This window comes from Toxorhynchites rutilus, chromosome 2 (genome assembly GCF_029784135.1).
Source record: "Toxorhynchites rutilus septentrionalis strain SRP chromosome 2, ASM2978413v1, whole genome shotgun sequence".
Lineage (NCBI taxonomy): Eukaryota > Metazoa > Arthropoda > Insecta > Diptera > Culicidae > Toxorhynchites > Toxorhynchites rutilus.
Genome location: NC_073745.1, coordinates 210844720 through 210864847, shown reverse-complemented (window position 1 = coordinate 210864847; position 20128 = coordinate 210844720). Strand labels below are relative to the sequence as shown.

The window sequence follows — 20128 nt, the reverse complement described above, 5'->3', positions numbered from 1 at the left end:
GGCGAGAAAATCAATCATGCTTCCAACTGTCCGTCAAAAGCTGCGATGGAGAGATACATACACAAACGTCTTTTTCAATTGTAGCCAAACAATGGATTGGGCTTCATGCTGTGTGCGATTGTTTGATATCAAAATGGTCGATTGTATTCAAATTGAATTTATCACCACAAGTTTGGTCTTATGGAAGAATGGTGCGCTTATGATGTTGTCGCTCCACAGCTAGGCTAGTTTGGAACTAGTCCTCTCTGGAGCCACCAAATGTTGGCGCAGCTCAGAGGACGAGGAATGGATTCCTCGTTGCAACCACCAAATGTGGTTGCAGCTTATCGTGCTTTGAAAATAGGGAGGCCCTTTACCGGACGCTTTGTGGTAGGCCAGATCTAGTAGAGTGCATATGCGCCTACTTGTTAGATCCGGTGGTACCGCGTCACTGGGAGGTTTTGGCCGGGCGGGGCCAAGGGGAAGGATAAAGGAAAGGGAAGAGGTTGGAAGTTTCGGATTTGGCCGGGATTAATTTGGCCTCTGGCTATACTCACTCGACCTTCTATTTGATCCTTCCTTGGTTGATCCTTCCTGGTGGGGGGGGGGGGGGTGGGCTCGTCCTGGATGTGATATTTTGCCTTGATTTAAAGTGTGCAGTTCGAGAGTTCAGATGAGAGTGCTTTATTCATAGAATTTCTTAGGTTTTTATACATAATTTTATCTCTAGCTACTATTTGTTCTCCCTTTCTCGCTCATGTGCGAGATCCGGGGAGAACACGTGTTTTTCTATATTTCTACCCTTTGTTACTCATAGCGATAAGTTGCCTGCGCAGCCCATCGCAATAAACATATTTGCCTCCTTGTGAGGTCTTGTCTACCCCAGAAGGGCGTAGCATAAGAGAGAGAGAGAAAAGAAAACAATTAGTTATTCTAAGCCAGGCGGGCAAACGAGGGATGATTATTTACACGCTCGCAGGCGTGTTATCTTTTCCCTTTGTTTATTGCCCTAATGAGCTCCTAACGAGCTCTTACTCATATTTTTCCTACTCTGTGTCATTCCACCGGAATAAGCTCCGGTGCAATAAACAACCTACGCAGCATTTGTTTTGTTTATCTTTCCTTTCCTTTATCTTTCCGGCGGAAAGCCGGGGAATAATGTTGTTTCCTGAATATTCATGATAGAGCGTAGTCTAAACACCCGCTCTATCGTTCCGCGATGAATCGCGGTCTTAATGCATGACCTGTGCGGCGACATACCGGCCCTCGTAAATCGCGTAAGGCAGATTTACCAATTGAGCTGTGCCGCATCTGTTTCTAATTATTCTACAATATCCATTAGGGTTATGTTTTTATTACATTTTCTTTTTGTTTCAACTTGAAGCTATACAAATCAAATTCGATTTACTATGAGTGGATGATTCATGGTTGAATAACGTAAACCATTTGAACGTATTCGTTTGCCTATGGATTTATTTTTTAAGTGTTGCAAATACAATGCGATCTTATCCTTTTCTGTGTTTCAATCATTTACAGCTTAGTGCTTCATCAATTCATCTATATGACTTCTTACTCTCACAGGAGTATATTCATTTCTTCAATATTTCTTCTTTCCATAAAAGTGTCCTGAACTACAAATCATTAATACATTCAACGTGTTTTTAACAGAACGATTTTCAATTCGAAGTTGTGTTTTTTTTTATTTAGCATATGTCTGGTTCTACCGGTTGACCTCCTCAATGCTTGGTCCTTGATTCATCTTGGCTCTGGCGCGAGCTTACATCTATTTGGCTGCTTCTTTCGGATTTGATGCTAAGTAGCGAGCATTGACATCATGGTCTGCTACGTTCGGATATGATGCTCTGGCAGCGAGCATCGACGTCTACTTCCAGATCAGAGGCTGGATCTTGGGTTCTTCGCCTCTGGCGCGAGGTTACATCAGTATACCATGGTGCCAGTAGGAGTTTCTTCCTTGATGTGCCATCGATGATACTGACAAAGTCGATGGTGGAACTCATCCACATTTCCAAGACAGCATGCACATCAATTGGATCAGCATGCACATCATCAGAATCCGCATGCACATCATCCTGGTTTGCGTTATCCTAGCGCTTCATTTTGCCGGTCTGCAGCATTATTGTTCCTTCCAGTACTACGATTGCAAATTTCTCCTTTGCAACAATTTTCGTTCAGCTGTCAATTTCGTTTTTCCATAAAACAGCCGCCTATTATTTTCAGTGTGAATTTTCCGGTATTCAATCAATTTTCGTGTAACATTGTAGTTTTCTTCAGCAGGATTCAAATTCTTTATATTTTCTTATCAGAGTGCAGTGTCCTCTGTGCAAATATGATTTGGGTGGTCCCAAATCCCTCGGTTCCATGGTGGGAACTTCATTTTCGTACGCCGGCCCTCATTTCCTGTGTGGGCGTTTCGGCAACTGTATCCTTAATCTTAAAGGATGAGCTAGTTTGTTTCAGCCTTATTCATTTTTCATCTGAGTCAATCTACGTTGTTATTTACCATAAATTTTAACTTATATTTTCCATTTTCGTCCAAGGGTGTTAACTATAATCTCACCCATGTCCCTCTCGTTGGACCATCCTTGTTAAATGTGTTGAGAAATTGCACCCACTGTTTCTGTGACCGGTTGCAAAAATACTTTATATCGATATAACGCGATACTATGATCTTCTCCATAATTCGGCTCTGTCTCCATTTTGATGTTTTCTACCTCATTAATTTCAACTGAGTCTTCTTCCAATTCAACATCACATTCATTGAGCCCATTCATTTCATGAAGCTCGGACAGATAATCATATAACTTAGCATTGAAATCTTCGAGGAAATTCTCCACAAACTTTTGATTCAATTTTAGCATTTTCTTCTTCTGCATACAATAGCTTCCAATCGGATCCTTCATTTGATAAATGCCGTCTATATGGATTTCCTGCATATCATCACTATTTTCCAAAGTATTCGGCTGATCCACCGACTTCTTAATTCGCTTCTTACGAAGGATACAAAAATTTTCAAAGGTGTCCATATTTCCGTCATACAACATATTTCGGTTAATCTCGTTACGGTTGTCCTCATCACCGGGAATTGTGTTCGTTTGTATATGTGTTAGCCCTGTGTCTTTATGCAGTAAACACGTTCCTTGATGATCAAACATTAATCCGTCACTGTCGATGGGTTTTATCGACATGGCGTTGATTAAGGAAAACGACATTACCAACATCATCATCAATTTTATTAGTTTAGATGGGTTAAACCAAGGTGATGAGACGTCCTTTGTTATAATCTTTTTATTGCGTCTTCTTCTACGCGTTGGGCTTTCTGATCTGATTTTATTTTCATTAATCACAAAAGTCGATTCTTTTCTCATTGACTCAATTATTTGTTCATCGACTTGTACTGCAACGGATATCGTGTTTGATTCGGGAGTCTTTAGTTGTGGTACCTTTTCTATAATTTCGTCGGTAGATTGCTTTTGTTTTGACCTCGCAACCCTTACTTTAGTGGACCTGCCTTTAGCCTTACTGACAACCTTTTCTATTGGAGTGGCGTCGTTTATCTGAAACGACTCTTTCATATTTGCCACAATTCTTCCATCTGTGACCGATTTACTCAGAGCTTCCTCTGTCCCGCACTCAACATTTTTATTTGTTTCAATGTTTGCAGATTTTATATCTTCGGCGGACTCTGGTGGTTTCTTCACCGCATACATCCTAATCTGTGGAAGTTGAATTCCATGTGCCGCTGCTATTTCGTTCATTTTCATTCTGTATCTGGATTGTCGTTCCTCCAGTTCGTCCAGTATTTGATTATCTTGTACCTCTATTTCCACTTTCCACTTATCATCCTCAGCCGTCCATCCTCTGTCTTTCTTTGCCTGATACTTTTTGTCGTAGAGTTCCCATCGAGCAAACACTGCACGTTTCTTGGCATGACATTCTCGTTCTAAAATACTATAGAGTTCGATGGAGGTTCGGGCTATTATGTTGGATGAAAGTGTTTCAATTTCAAAGCTAGAGGCCATTTTTAAGTTTGTTGATTTCTTTTCCTATCTTGAATATTTTCCTCAACCGTATGAGCTCTTAGTTCTGTCCCCTGACAAAACCAGTACCGTTTTCGGACGATTTTTCTTTAAGACGAACTTCAATTTGAACACGAATGGTTCCGTTACTGCTCTTAGGCAGTTCCTTGTGCCGTTACTGGACACCTTCTTATTTTTATCGCACTCCGGCGATGCCTTTAATTATTTTGTTATTTTGGATCCGCCTCTCGGAATCCGATTGTTTTTAAATATTTGCTTGCCGGGCCTCGTGACCGGGTTGCACTTGATGTTGACGAGGCGCCTGTTGCCTTCGTCCAACTATGCCTGACTGGCGATGTGTCCGTCTTGCAGGACAAATTACTTTTATTCCACAGATGTCCGTCTTTCAGGACAAATTACTGTTTTATTTGAAATGCGCAATTAGCCTCTTGGCTTTTATTGTTCGTCTTTCTAGACCGAACTTCCTCCGTGCTAAGACGGGCGCAAAGCAATTTAAACAGGACTCTCAACTCAACCGAGCACTTTATTGTGAGTTCGTACCTTGTCTTGAAATAAGACTCCTCTCTGGAGCCACCAAATGTCGCTCCACAGCTAGGCTAGTTTGGAACTAGTCCTCTCTGGAGCCACCAAATGTTGGCGCAGCTCAGAGGACGAGGGATGGATTCCTCGTTGCAACCACCAAATGTGGTTGCAGCTTATCGTGCTTTGAAAATAGGGAGGCCCTTTACCGGACGCTTTGTGGTAGGCCAGATCTAGTAGAGTGCATATGCGCCTACTTGTTAGATCCGGTGGTACCGCGTCACTGGGAGGTTTTGGCCGGGCGGGGCCAAGGGGAAGGATAAAGGAAAGGGAAGAGGTTGGAAGTTTCGGATTTGGCCGGGATTAATTTGGCCTCTGGCTATACTCACTCGACCTTCTATTTGATCCTTCCTTGGTTGATCCTTCCTTGGTTGATCCTTCCTGGTGGGGGGGGGGGGGGCTCGTCCTGGATGTGATATTTTGCCTTGATTTAAAGTGTGCAGTTCGAGAGTTCAGATGAGAGTGCTTTATTCATAGAATTTCTTAGGTTTTTATACATAATTTTATCTCTAGCTACTATTTGTTCTCCCTTTCTCGCTCATGTGCGAGATCCGGGGAGAACACGTGTTTTTCTATATTTCTACCCTTTGTTACTCATAGCGATAAGTTGCCTGCGCAGCCCATCGCAATAAACATATTTGCCTCCTTGTGAGGTCTTGTCTACCCCAGAAGGGCGTAGCATAAGAGAGAGAGAGAAAAGAAAACAATTAGTTATTCTAAGCCAGGCGGGCAAACGAGGGGTGATTATTTACACGCTCGCAGGCGTGTTATCTTTTCCCTTTGTTTATTGCCCTAATGAGCTCCTAACGAGCTCTTACTCATATTTTTCCTACTCTGTGTCATTCCACCGGAATAAGCTCCGGTGCAATAAACAACCTACGCAGCATTTGTTTTGTTTATCTTTCCTTTCCTTTATCTTTCCGGCGGAAAGCCGGGGAATAATGTTGTTTCCTGAATATTCATGATAGAGCGTAGTCTAAACACCCGCTCTATCGTTCCGCGATGAATCGCGGTCTTAATGCATGACCTGTGCGGCGACAGATGTGTTTGTTCATATTCATTAGCTGGTAATCTTCGCAGTTTCGAGAGGTGCTAAATATAAGAATTAATAAAAGAAAATTTAGGAGCTAATGCATGGTTTTAATCAATTCTGAGATATGAAGGATGTAGCTTTGGTGGTGACCAAGGGAAGTTAACTAAATTGACTATACTTATAGTTATCCACGTTCATGGAAAACATGTATGCTGTAGAAGATGTCCCAATATGTTAAGATCACATTATTTGTCATTGCCACATAGTTAGATCAGTTGCGGTAAATATTGAATTGCATCAGTTGTTGATGAGGATTTGGAACTTCATTGAAACAGTCATGAGTTGTAAATATTGGCATCAATCAGTTGAAACTAAGGCTTAAAATTTAACTAATCACTGAAGTCGAGAGTATTAAAGAGTAGATTTCAAAGAAATGAGGTATTCGACGAATTTTTAACGACTCAAGGCGATTTTGCTATGCCTCCAATTTTTGACTAGATTCTACCGCGTTATTCTAGTCAACCATTAGTTGGGAATTTGAACCGGGATTTTACTATGGGGAACTGCTATTGTACTTAAATAACATACACACCACCTCAAAATAAGAACTAATTGAAAGAAGGTTTGGTATTATCTCAAACTACTGTGGGCAAGAGACCCCTTTTCCAGAATGAAGTCATGTCTCAGACCCCTACAGTCGAATTTCTTTGAAAATCCTATTTTTAGTTTTTTTTTCTTACTGAATGATTATCAATTTAAAAACATTGCAGTTAGTTAAATGAGTAAACTTGACATTATTTTCTCACGGATGCAATCTGGCGTAGTGGCAACATTCGTACCTCTCACTCAAAAGGTTACGAGTTCACGACTGAACGTATCAGTATGAAACGTTCACAGATGTTTAGGAAATGAACTTGGCTAAAAATTTGCCTGCACACATTAGAACTTACTGCGTTATTCGCAGAATTACAGTGGATTTTGTAAAACACTATAAACATTCTGTTTTTGGCACTTTTTTTAAATCGATGAAAAAAAATTAAATATTTTTTGTTTAGTCAAAGTAACAAATTATCCTTGTGCAGAATTTATTGTCTTTCTGTCTTTCGATTTGCGGTGCAATGGTTGGTTATTGAATTATTCACCCTTCAAGATGAACGGGTAGTTTTTCATTCAAATTGAAATATTTATGTATGGGAAAGTCCTACAGGAACGTTCTTGGAACCAAATGAAAGCTGGTGGATAAGGTTAATTGGATTTGCTGTTGAGTTGGTTAGCAAAAAAAATGTTCTAGTCTAGAATATTCTTTAAAAAACGAAAAAAAAAACGATTTTTCATTGCTTTCCGATACATCATATTGTTGCCCACTACCCCAGGGGGTCGATATCGATCACTTTGAAAAACCCTGATCTAAAGCGATGAAGTACCTTTCAGCATTTTTTCGATATCTATTTTTTTCAATTTTTCATGAGCTTCTAAACAGCGATTTTTCACGAAAGGTAACTCATTTTTAACAAAAATGGCCACCATCTTGACAATTTTTAGATTTTCAAAAACCGCTATGTAACGCTCTAGGTATTGTCATATAGTTCCAAAATATTCATTAGAATTCGTTGTACGACGCCCCGGTACTTCAGAGCCGATACCACCAGCAAGGTACCGATTTTCAGACAGCGTCAACGCATCCAGCTGTCAACAAAAAATACATCTTCAAATATACCTTAACACTCTAAGGACCGAGACATACACCTGGGACCTCACGTTTTTACTTGTGTGAAGTTGTTTGCTTTGCTTGCAAGATTTTAAGAGGCTTTAAACTTTTCAGTTCATTCGGCTCTATGTGTGAAGTTAACGAATGAAAGTTAAGCGAATAAAAGTTTTTGTTGCGTGTAAGTTTCTGTTCAACGTCTTGCTGGATTTAATGAATAATGAATTATTTCAGTTGAAATAAATTGATCGTTTATCAAGTAACAACCTTCAAAATCATGCAATCATGCAGAATTGAATCATTCTTCTTTCCACATAATTCATTTTATTCTTGATCGTGACAGAGAAAAGTTATAGACTGAAACGTGGGCATGGGTCAATATAGGAAAACATACAGAAGTTTGAAAATGAAAAAAGTTGTTCGAATAGAGTTATCGAAGTTATTCAATTGGCGATCTAACGTACAAATCTACACCTAGGCGGCGCTGCTGTGAAAGTGATGATGGTTTTAAATCTTGCCATGTGAGCTTATGGAAGGTTTGTAGTTTTTTCCATAAATTACAATGTTATAATCATAAAAGATTATTTGATTGCGATGAGTTTGGAAGAAATTTCATTCTGCGCAATTTTATATATAACATGTTATTTATTTACCTCTTTCAGTAGTGAAAACTATAGAAAAATTGACAATGGTTGAATTAAAGAAGGAAATTCGAGAGCACAATCAAACACAAGTAGAAAAATGCACGATTCCTGCATGTGAGAACTACCTTGGAAGGCCCGGAAGTAAAATATACGTGATTTGTTTTCGTATATTTTACTTCCGGGCTTTCCAAGTTACCTTTGCATCATTTTCTTAGTTCAAAAACAAAATCCAGATGTCTCACCGATCGTTTACGTTTTGCGTTAGATCGCCAATAGAGAAATATTTTACCTATCTTCCAGCCACAATTTTATTAATCGGAAAATGATCTGAGAAAAGTTATAGGCCAAGTTGTGTGGGAGAAATCAATTATTTTAAAGAAAATTGAAAAAAGTTTTTTGAAAGGACCTAAAACACATTTTCGAGATAATACTTATTCGATAGAGAACAATTTTATCTATCTTTAGCCACATTTTCATCGGTCCGAAAAGGGTGTGAGAAAAGTTATTGGCCAAAACGTTCACGAGTTGTACGGGGGAAAGGGTCTGGCTGGGTAAGGAAGTAAAAAGTAAAAAGGAAGTAAAATTTCTATTGTATAGAAATTTTGACTATTTTTCGAATCCCTATGTAATTCAACATAGGATCACTGGTGAAGAATGTACCTTTCAATTTTTAGCACGCCATTCTCAATAACTTCGAGATAAAAAATTGAAAAAAAATACTGAAAGTGCATCTCACTATGATATATCGAGAAATATAATCAAAAAATTAATTTTAATGAAAGACAAAAAACACGCACACACACACTCAAACAATGAACGATTCTAAACATACTCAAACAATGAAAGAAGAGAACAGAACTGGCAATTGTAAGGAGAGGAAGAGTTAAAGAATTGTTACTGGAATTGTTGTGGTTGTTCGCTGTTCAAATTATAAATAAGTTTATTGCCATTTTTAGATGATTTTTGACGTAGAACAACGTCTTTCATTAAGGGTGCCAAATCAGAAAACAGGTCACGTTTTTATGAAATAAAGTTAACGTTAATAACTATTTTTGCCGCGAACGGATTCTGGCGATTTACATACCAAATGAATCGGAAATTCCCTTAGATTTGTTTGATATGCTTAAAGTTGATGAAAATTGGAAGCATTCCCATTTCCTCATACATTTGTTCTGTCCATTTGTGTGCTTTCTCGAACAGAGCTGTCAATAACGAGCAACTTATCGACGAGCAACGAAGGGGAAATCGTAAGATGTGAAGTCTCCGTGAACGAAGGAAAAGAAGAAGAACAAAGGGGAATATTTGCCTAGAGTATAATACCAGGGACAGACATACAGCTGTACTTGCGCTGTAAGGGTACAGCGTTGTACAGGTACTATCGTACCATAACAGACATACTTTAGTTGTACATTGTACCATATGTCAAACTGACAATCAGAATTTTTTCCAAATTTCACCACATATTTCAATGAAAAAGGTTTTTATTTAGCGTCTAAACTATCAAACACAACAAATATGTTTCCAATCTGAGTTATTAACTCAAGAGAAAGTCAGTGAAAAGAATGTTTACCAAGTGTTTTGATTCGATTTGTTCATGCTACCGACCACTAGCCGTCTATGGCGCTGCGCACAGTACAACTGTAGCCATGTACAGCGGTAAAACAGGTCGGTACAGGTACAGCGATTGTACCGAGTTGCTTGCATGGTTCTAGCGCTGTACATGGTGACAGACATACAATTTTCGAAGTACAACGGTAGTACAGCTGTATGTCTGTCATAAGTATAAACAGTGGATCTCGCTGAGACAAACTTTCATTCTTAGTGAAGAAATCGATTGAACAACATCGTTGCTGGGCGAGCTGGGCGACGAGGGATCGAATGCCTTTCTCAAGGCAATGGGGGGAGGGGGGGTGGAGGAGTAATATGATGGGTGAAGTAAAGTTTTGCAAGCGCCTTTTTGAAGGTTGGAGACGAATGAACTGAAGAAGTTTAAAGTCTCGAGCAAGGAAGGAAGGCAAACTTTCAGTATCGTTCTGTGTTCAAAGCAATGAATATCGCTTGTTCTTCCTTGTTTTGTGTCATCACATGCCTTAGTATCGGATTGAGCTGTGGACGCGACCAAATTTCTCTATCGCTGATGTCTCTGACATTGCAATCATTACATCAAACTGATGCCATTCCATTAAGGTTCAGAACTACATAATTGAGTGGAGAATCAATAAACTAGGCTATCATCGGCTCACCAAGAAAATAATTGTTCTGGAATTTTGTGTGTCATTTGGTTTCGCATGACAAGTAGCAAAACTATCTCCACCAACGATAAATGCTAAGCTAATCGAGACCGGAAATATTAATAGAAAGGGCTTCTGTTGAGAAGAGTGCAAAGCGGAGATAAGTGTGTGTTATTTTAGTAGCTTCAAGCCACCGATATATGGATATTTGTGTGCGTACGTGCGTGCTTCATAACCCGTACCCAAGAATAGTACATCTTCGCTAAAACCCCATTTGTATCTACTCCCGTGTGCATTGGCCCTGTCGCGATGCAACACTCGCCTATTTTTTATGCTATGATTGATGATTGGTTGCTATTGCAATTTATGCAGTCTTAATGATAGGGGGAGATAAATATTTACGCTAGGGTATTAGTAATGAATCTCTCCTGAGGAAAATATTCAGCCTTTTTCCATACAGTTAACATTGTTTGTTTTCTGTCATCAATGCATTGAACTAACGCTATGGTGAAGCAGGTGTCAAGGTTGAGCACCAAAATTTTTTTTGAGGAATACCAAGTTGTTCAATAAATTATATTAAGTTATTAAGTTATTTGGGCTCGCGTGCAGGTCGCAAAACTGCTTTCAACTAGGGTTGTAATCTAATTTTGATCATAATGAAGCAGTGTTACTCTTTTCGAGGTTATGGAGATTAATAGATAGAGTTTATTTCGTTTATTTAGTCACCAAGAAAGTAAATGTCGTTCTAGAATTTTGTGTGTGATTTGGTTTCGCTTGCCAGTAGCAAAACTTTCTCCACTACAGATGACAGCTGCGCGATCATGTATTGTTCTACGAGCACAAAAATGAATCATCAAACAATTATCGTCAAATAATTTTACAATAAAAAAACATTTCAGGGCGACCAAACTGGTAGAATGGTTATTTGAAAATTCTATTTGTATCTAATGAAATCCATCTGAGTTTTGCTTGTCAATAATTTTATGTTTGATGGATTCTTTTATGAACACAGCAAGACCTCCAGCAGATACATCCCTGCAAGAAAAATTGGTCTGTATCCAACAATGTTATAGAGGCGACAAAATTCGGGGTTAAGCCAGGTCTCACCAATCACTATTACATCTATGGACACGTCACACTGCCTTAGAAACAAATTTATATTGTCAAATTTATTTATGCCATTTATTCCACGAATATTCCATTGAAGTATTTTGAGATAGTTACCGTCAATATTTTTATAGCTAAAGTTGAAGTCATTTACATTATAGTGGGAAAAATTTGTAGCGTCTGTATGAGTCCTTATTGTAGTGTTTGTCCAAAAAATTAATATCAACAAGTTTTTTTTTCGTCAAAGAATTTAGAAAGCGTTGTTGTCTGTTCGTTTTCTTTTTGGTGATGGTTTCTACGCCAAGTTCAAATATCGAGTTATTAATTTACTAAGATCGTCCCTGTTTTTTATAACTTCTGGTATATCGCCATTCTTTACTAAAATTGTTCCATATCTGCCGGGCCAGATGTATTTCATTTTCAATATTTTTTTAAAGTCACGTAGTTCCTTAAGGAACTCTGAACCAAATGGAGTCAAATCATCGCGAATAGACATCGAAGTTGGATTACCATTTAACAATAAAAAAGGGTCAACTGATGTTGATAGCAGTTACCTTTCTGTTTCTTCTTGTCAAGTACTGTTTCTTTATCTGTTACGTCTTTGAAGATTACTTGATTTAGGACTAGCGTGTTATTTGTCTTTTTTGAATTTAGTCTGGAAACTGATAATATTGATGTTGACTTCAAGTCTACCCCCGGAGATTTAATTGTTTTGTCGATCAATTGAGTTATGTTTTCATTGTTTGTAACGGGAATGCCCATAAATATAGCGTTTTTTCATTAATTGCTCTATTTGTTTCATCTGTTATCAATTATAGTTAATGGACTGTTTTTGTTAATGCTGCTTGCGATTTTTTTCAATTTTTTTCAAATTTCAATTTTGAAATTTCAAATTTCAACCTTAAGGTCTTCATTTTCTAACTTTAGTTTATGAAAATCATCAGTAATAGCATCAAATTTAACAGAAAGAAACTCCTGCGAGTTTTCTATAGCTGTAGTTATTTATTTGACTTCAGATCGATCATTGGACATTTCTGCAGATACAGCGTTCCCTACAGCGGTTTTAATTTCAGTCGTGAGCGATGCAATTAAGGTGAAGGTGGAAGCTAGCCTTAAATGGCTGCCACAATGGCGCTCATTTCTCCCTCCTTCGCCCCTCGCCCAAAAATCAATAGTTTTGCGAAATAGTGTGAAGAAAATGATCGTTTTAGCACACTTCCCATCAAGTAATATCAACCAAACTCTAATCGATTACTCACAAGACATTAAAATTTCATCTGACTTCGCACTGTATAGTGAAAAACGTCGGAAAACTGAAGCTAGTGCTCTGAAAGCTAAATTTTTATTTTTCAATTTTCAGCAATGGTTTTGTTTGTATTGGTGAAAGCATCGTTATTTTTTCGACACTGATGCCAGACAACATCATCGAAACAGCTATAAAAACCACTCAATAAAATGTTATTCCTGAGTCATAGCGTCATCAATAGAATAAAATTGTATTGATATCAATTCAATTATTATTTTTACGTTTAATGGGTATATAATGTAAGTTTTAGCAACTTTAACATTGGTTAAGCAAATTGTATTGTAGAGCTCAGAACACTGCCACGACTGCCTATGCTTCCAAAAACAGTAAACGGAAAAGTATTACATTCAATCAAAATGCCTCGGCCAACGAAGAGAAGGGTTAAGGCTCTCCAACGTGTATATGTGAAAACAATACGATCAACGAAGGAAAATAATAAGGAATTATCAACATCGAGTTACTATGCGGAAGAACCTGTATGTATATATATATATATATATATATCTTAATGCTTGTTTGTCATTGGAGATCTCGACTATGCGTTGATAGATTTTCGCACAATCGGGAGTGTAAAGGAAAAGATTTTCACGCACACGACGACAAGTATTACCGATAATATTTCTGCATTTGAGATGTGCACTAGTAAAACAGTATTGTCATGTTATTATTTTTTTTTGGTCAGTTTCTTTCCGATTACACACAACACACACACTCTCATCATCCATTTTATAAAAAAGTCTATGTCGATTGAAGTAAATAAATAGACAGACAGCACCTACCTCGTGTTAACACATATATACAATTGTCATAGACGGCGTACACTCTACCGTGCTAATCATAAAAAAAGATTGGTTGGCGCTTATTATTATAGACACACTAGCTGACCCGGCAAACTTTGTCCCGCCTAAAACTTGTTTTTTGTAATCAATACGTTCAAACATTCACGTTTTCTTACTATGAGCAAGTTCATAGGTCCAATCTTCTATTCGTCCCCGTTGAATTTACTTTTTACTACGAAATTCTTAGTATTTCTAACAAAACTCATCATTTTAATAGCAGATTATTTTCAGACACAATTCTCGAATTTTCAACCACTTGCAATTAACTTGTTTCTCCGTTACATGGAATAAATGTTTTATACAGAAAATATGATAGAATAAAGACAGCCCTAAATCGGGTAATTCCTTCCTCGAGTTCTGCTCTTATCAACATATCCTTTTTTTTGGTATAGATAGAAAAAGATATAGGAGTGCGTTTCATCACATTAAAATCCATTTCCAGTTTCGAACAAAGCTCAATTTCGTTAGCGCAAACATCGAATGGACTAACAGCATTTGTCACTATGTAATTGTAGAACATATGGGAATTTAATTTTTCGAATTTTCCCTTTTTCCTTCAGAGTTTTCCGAAAATGTTCAATTGTCATGTTTGGTTGGAATATTTTTGGTTGAAATATGTGTAATATTTTTATGGGACCCCCTTTCCATTCCAGAGGAGTGAGGGGTGTTATACCATTATAGAAATATTTCTCATACCCAAAAACCCTCACATGCCAAATTGTGCTTGATTAGTTTTCGAGTTATGCAGAAATTTGTGTTTCATTTCTATGACAGCCCACCCTTAGTGAGCGGGAGGAGTGTCTAATCACCATAGAAATATTTATTACATCCTAAAACCTCCACATGCCAAATTTGGTTTCATTTGCTTGATTAATTCTCGAATAATGCAGAAATTTGTGTTTCATTTGTATGGCAGCCCCCCCCCCCCTTTGAGAGGGGGGTAGAGGGTCTAACCACCATAGAAACATTTATTGCACCCTAAAACCTCCACATGCCAAATTTGGTTTTATTTGCTTGATTAATTCTCGAGTAATGCAGAAATTTGTGTTTCATTTGAATGGCAGCCCCCGTCCCCCCCACTAGAAAGGGGGGTGGAGAGTCTAACTACCATAGAAACATTTATTGCACCTTGAAACCTCAATATGCTCAATTTGGTTTCATTTGCTTGAATTATTCTCGAGTAATGCAGAAATTTGTGTATCATTTGTATGGCAGCCCCCCTTAGAGAGGGAGGAGGGGTCTCAAACTATCACGAAAACCTTCCCCGACCCCAAAAACCCCTACATACCAATTTTCATGTTGATCGGTTCATTAGTTTCCAAAAGAATCAGACAGACAGACAGACAGAAATCCATTTTTATATATATAGATATAAACGCGTTAAACCATAACAATTCAGTAACTGCCAATATGACCCGTCACCCATATTGAATTTTTTTGAGGATTTAGAGGTTCAGTCAGGTTGTAGTTTTTTTTTGAACAGAAATCCATTTTCTCTTGAAGTCCGCCTCCGATTTGACAACTTTTGGGTTCTTCCGGAGGGCCTGCTTCATAATCGCCCAATATTTCTCTATTGGGCGAAGCTCCGGCGCGTTGGGCGGGTTCATTTCCTTTGGCACGAAGGTGACCCCGTTGGCTTCGTACCACTCCAACACGTCCTTTGAATAGTGGCACGAAGCGAGATTCGGCCAGAAGATGGTCGGGCCCTCGTGCTGCTTCAATAGTGGTAGTAAGCGCTTCTGTAGGCCCTCCTTAAGGTAAACCTGCCCGTTTACCGTGCCGGTCATCACGAAGGGGGCGCTCCGCTGTCCGCAAGAGCAGATCGCTTGCCACACCATGTACTTTTTGGCAAATTTGAATAGTTTCTGCTTGCGAATCTCCTCCGGAACGCTGAATTTGTCCTCTGCGGAGAAGAACAACAGGCCCGGCAGCTGACGAAAGTCCGCTTTGACGTAGGTTTCGTCGTCCATTACCAGGCAATGCGGCTTCGTCAGCATTTCGGTGTACAGCTTCCGGGCTCGCGTCTTCCCCACCATGTTTTGCCTTTCGTCGCGGTTAGGAGCCTTCTGAACCTTGTATGTACGCAGGCCCTCCCGCTGCTTGGTCCGCTGGACGAATGAACTTGACAAATTCAGCTTATTGGTGACATCCCGGACCGAACTTCTCGGATCACGTCTAAACTGCTTAACTACGCGCTTGTGATCTTTTCCACTGACGGAGCATCCATTTTTGCCGTACTTCACCTTCCGGTCGATGGTTAGGTTCTCGAAGTATCGTTTTAGTACTCTGCTGACCGTGGATTGGTCCATTCCCAGCATCTTACCGATGTCCCGATGTGACAACTCCGGATTCTCGAAATGAGTGCACAGAATTAATTCACGACGCTCTTTTTCGTTCGACGACATTTTTCCAAATTTACGAAAAATTGACAGTGAAGCATGGCCAACGTGATCTATACACTCTTATCTGATTATAAGCGAAAGCTGAAGATATAATTTCTAAAAATTAAATTGCTACAGCGTTTTTTCCGTGATGCAATTTGATGTGACACACCCTTTAGTAGATATATATGGTGTACCGCGACAAATTATAACAAAATTCTATCACCCGCGTAAAAAAATCCTGGGTGTATAGAATTTATTAGAAATTTCAAAACTGTTTTTCAATGATTATTTATTCAACTATTTATTATCAAAACGAATTCAAAATTTTTCGTTCATACAATAATATTTCAGTATTGAATGGTCCTACAACAACGTTATAGAAATCAAATGAAAGATAGTTGATAGCCTTAATTGGAGTTGCTATATTTAAAATTTTTTTTTCAAGATTTTAAAGCATTTCAAGAGTCGCCTATACATTTCGACGTCGCACTCTGTTCCTACAATTTTTTTTTTCGATTGTGAAAATGTTCTATTTCCATTTTCGTTAAATTTATTGATTTCCCTCCTACAACTTGTATACATATTGGCCCATACCTTTCCTCAGACTCTTTTCCGGCCAACGAAAATTTGGCTGAAGATGGATAGAAGTATTCTCTATCCAGTTGACGACCTAACGTACAAATCTACACCTAGGCGGCGCTGTGGTGAAAGTGATGATGGTTTTAAATTTGTCAATGTGATTCTATGGAAGGTTTGTTGTTCTTTCCATTAATCACAATGTTATAGACATTAAAGATTGTTTGATTGCGACGAGTTTGGAAGAAATTTAATTCTGCGTTATTTAATATATAACATGTTATTTTCTTACCTCTTTCAGTAGTGAAAATTGTATAAATGTTGACAATGGTTGAATCAAAAAAGGAAATTCGAGAGCATAATCAAAAACAAGTTGAAAAATGCATGATCCCAGCTATGAGAACTATCTTGGGAAACCCGGAAGTAAATTATATGTGATTTGTTTTTGAGTTTTAGGTTACATTTATTTCTTAGTTCAAAAATAAAATCCAGATGTCTCCCCGATCGTTTACGTTTTGCGTTAGATCGCCAACGAGTATTATCTCAAAAATGTGTTTTGGGTCCTTTCAAATCACTGTTTTAAATATTCTTTAAATAAATTAATTTCCCCCATGCAATTTGTATAGATTTTGGGCTATAACTTTTCATAGACCCTATTCCAATGGAAATTTGGCTAAAGATAAAAATATTCTATATCGAATAAGTACTATCTCGAGAATGTGTTTTGGGCCATACAAATGAAACACAAATTTCCAAATTTCTCGAGAATTAATAAAGCAAATGAAACGAAATTTGTCGTGTGGAGGTTTCAGGGTGCAATAAATGTTTTTACGGTGGTTAGACTCTCCACCCCGCTCTTTAAGGGGGAGCTGCCATACAAATGAAACACACATTTTTGCAGTATTCGAGAATCAATCAAGCAAATTATACCAAATTAGGCATATGGAAGAGTGCAATAAATGTTGCTATGGCGGTTAGATACCCATCCCCCTCTCTTAGAGCGGGGGGGGGGGGTCTGTCATACAAATGAAGCACACATTTCTGCATTACCCGAGAATTAATCAAGCAAATGAAACCAAATTTGGCATATGGAGGTTTGAGGGTGCAGTAAATAATTATATGGTGGTTAGACACTCTACCCCCCTCTCTAAGGGCGGACTGCCATACAAATGAAACACAAATTTCTGCATTACTCGAGAATTAATCAAGAAAATGAAACCAAATTACGCATATGGAGGTTTGAGGGTGCAATCAATGATATGATATAAATGATATAAATCAATGATGGTTAGATACTCCTCCCCCCTCTCTTAAGAGGAAGAGAATTGTGTCTGAAAATAATCTGATATGATAATGTCGAGTTTTGGTAAGAATTTTAAAGTAAAAAGTAATTTTAAGATTAGAAGATCAATCAATTAATAACTCTGCGATTGGACCCATGAACAGCGCTTAGTAAGAAAACGTGGATGTGATAACGAAAAATAAATTTTGGGGCGGGACGAAGTTTGCCGCGTCAGCTATACTTTTCATTAATTTATAGTGCGGATGGTTTGTACTGCAGTTTTTTGCGAAACCCATATAATATGACATTGGCATGTGTTATTGTTGTAAAATTGACTTCAAATTATAACAAATATTGCTAGATAATGTGAAAGGTGTCTACAAACTTGGTTTGATCTTCAATCAATAATTTATCCGCAAGTTGGGCCCCGCAAGAAAATCAAAAACGTCGCGTTGGGCAACGAACGTTTTAAGACAGAGCACCCTACGGGTATAAATGAAAAGTTTTGTGTCAAAAAATTAATGACGATAACGGCTACAAAAATTCCAAGATTTCAATAGTACTGGTAATCACCTTGACTAAAATGATTCACCAAACATAATGGAATAATGTGAATTAATAAGCGGATGAGTCCGATATAATGAGCAAATGAATAGTTTCCCGTGATCGACTTGCGTTGATCAAAAGTAAAATGCAATAATGCACAGAAATGCTATTAGTGTCGAATTGTTCCCTTCACCGTGCATGATAACTGCCAATTATTTTCGATTTAGAAACAGCTAATTATTAAGTTCCACCTCTCTTGAAGCTGGTTTTATCAACAATCAACTGTTTAACCAACTGAAATTATTTGGGGGAAATTGACAATTGACATTGACATTGGAATTTCAACAACTCCAAACAGTCTGTAATGACCAGCAACGAGAACAATCAAAAATTCGTTTTCATTTTCCCGCTAAATGGTATGAATCAATTAAAGTTGCATCTCCTCCGGCTGTGAATCGGATACCTACGCTTGATCTTTTCTCTATTTGGGTTTCACGGGCGTAGACGAACAAATAATTATTCATAGTCAATCTAAACCCGCCGTGAAATTCAAACGGCAAAAATCCAAACGACCTTCGGCATCCGGACGCATCTCTACCTTCTCCACATGGAATGTGCGATGTGTCGCTAGGGTGCCATATTTTATCCAGCACAACGTGATAATGGCATTTCTTCTTGTGTTTGAATGAAGCGGTTGCGTAATCCACATGTCCGTTAAAGTCTGTTTAACCGCGGGCGTTAAAGGGGCGAACATGAAGCGATCATGCGCCACAAGTCGTAATTTCACTAAACGCCTGGCGATTAAAGGTTAAGCACGGTGTTGTGACCGTGCCTTGTATGTCTTCTTTATGAAGCGCATGGCACGAATATATTGCTAGATTTCGACCTGTTGGGGAAGGTGCTTTTTTGTACGGTGATCCTCTTGAAATGAGAGATCCGATAACAAATGACTGCGGCCTCGCCATTATTCAGTGAGCTGTCAAAGGTACAAAGCATGGAAGTGGGCGAATGAAAATTATGGGAATAAAAGTCCAGCCTATTTTCCGAAAGAAACGCAGCGTACAATTTTCGCTGGAAGAAACATTTTTTCACTGTGAGAATACGCTGACATTTTCCCTGCCGCAATTCATTCATTCTCGTTAATTTATCCCCCATACATCATCCCATCGGTAATTCAATGTCGGAAGAAACAACCTCGAATCGGCCACCGGAGCGAAACACAAATTGATCTTTAGCTATCCTGGCCAGTCTTAAACGCATTGATTCGTATCGCTTTGATTGGTACTTTAACCGCTTCATTTGGCTCGTGTAATTTCGATTGGTATTTAACTGCCATTGAGGCGGCCACTCGGAAGACGCTTACGGTTCAAAAAATGACTATTTGCCTAACACTCAGCAACGCGGGCCAGTTATGAACCTTGTGATTTGATGAGTTTGTTTTGGTTTTATGGGTAGTTGACACTGTTGTTAACCGTGAGACATCTTGGAGTTTTTTTGTCGATAATAGGAAGTTTGCTCCCTAAGTTTCTAGCAATTATTTAGTCCGCTAACAGAGGGAGGTACGCCAATATTTCGCTCGTATACATTTATTAGGGTATCCTCGAAAGATGTTTCGGTACACAAAGGAGTGAGGGTTGATTCACATGAGCAGTATAAATGTCAAGGAGGAATACCTGTGTAATAGTAGACGTACTGCAATTGATGGTGTTTCTGGTGCCTGTGAACACCCCTCAATGATTTCGTACGCAAGGTGTTGTTTCGCGAGTTCGTTGTTCATGCACATTAAATGTTAAATTTTATAAGACACGCCCTATGGCTATTACCCTTTTGGTTATAATTTCATTATCACCCTCATTGAA

General features: G+C 38.5%; 1 protein-coding gene across 1 annotated transcript in view; it reads right to left on the bottom strand.

Annotated features, from left to right (window-relative positions):
• Positions 1-20128, bottom strand: part of LOC129764752 (C-type lectin domain family 4 member F) — a 223372-nt gene that overhangs the window by 15917 nt on the left and 187327 nt on the right. The window lies entirely within an intron of this gene.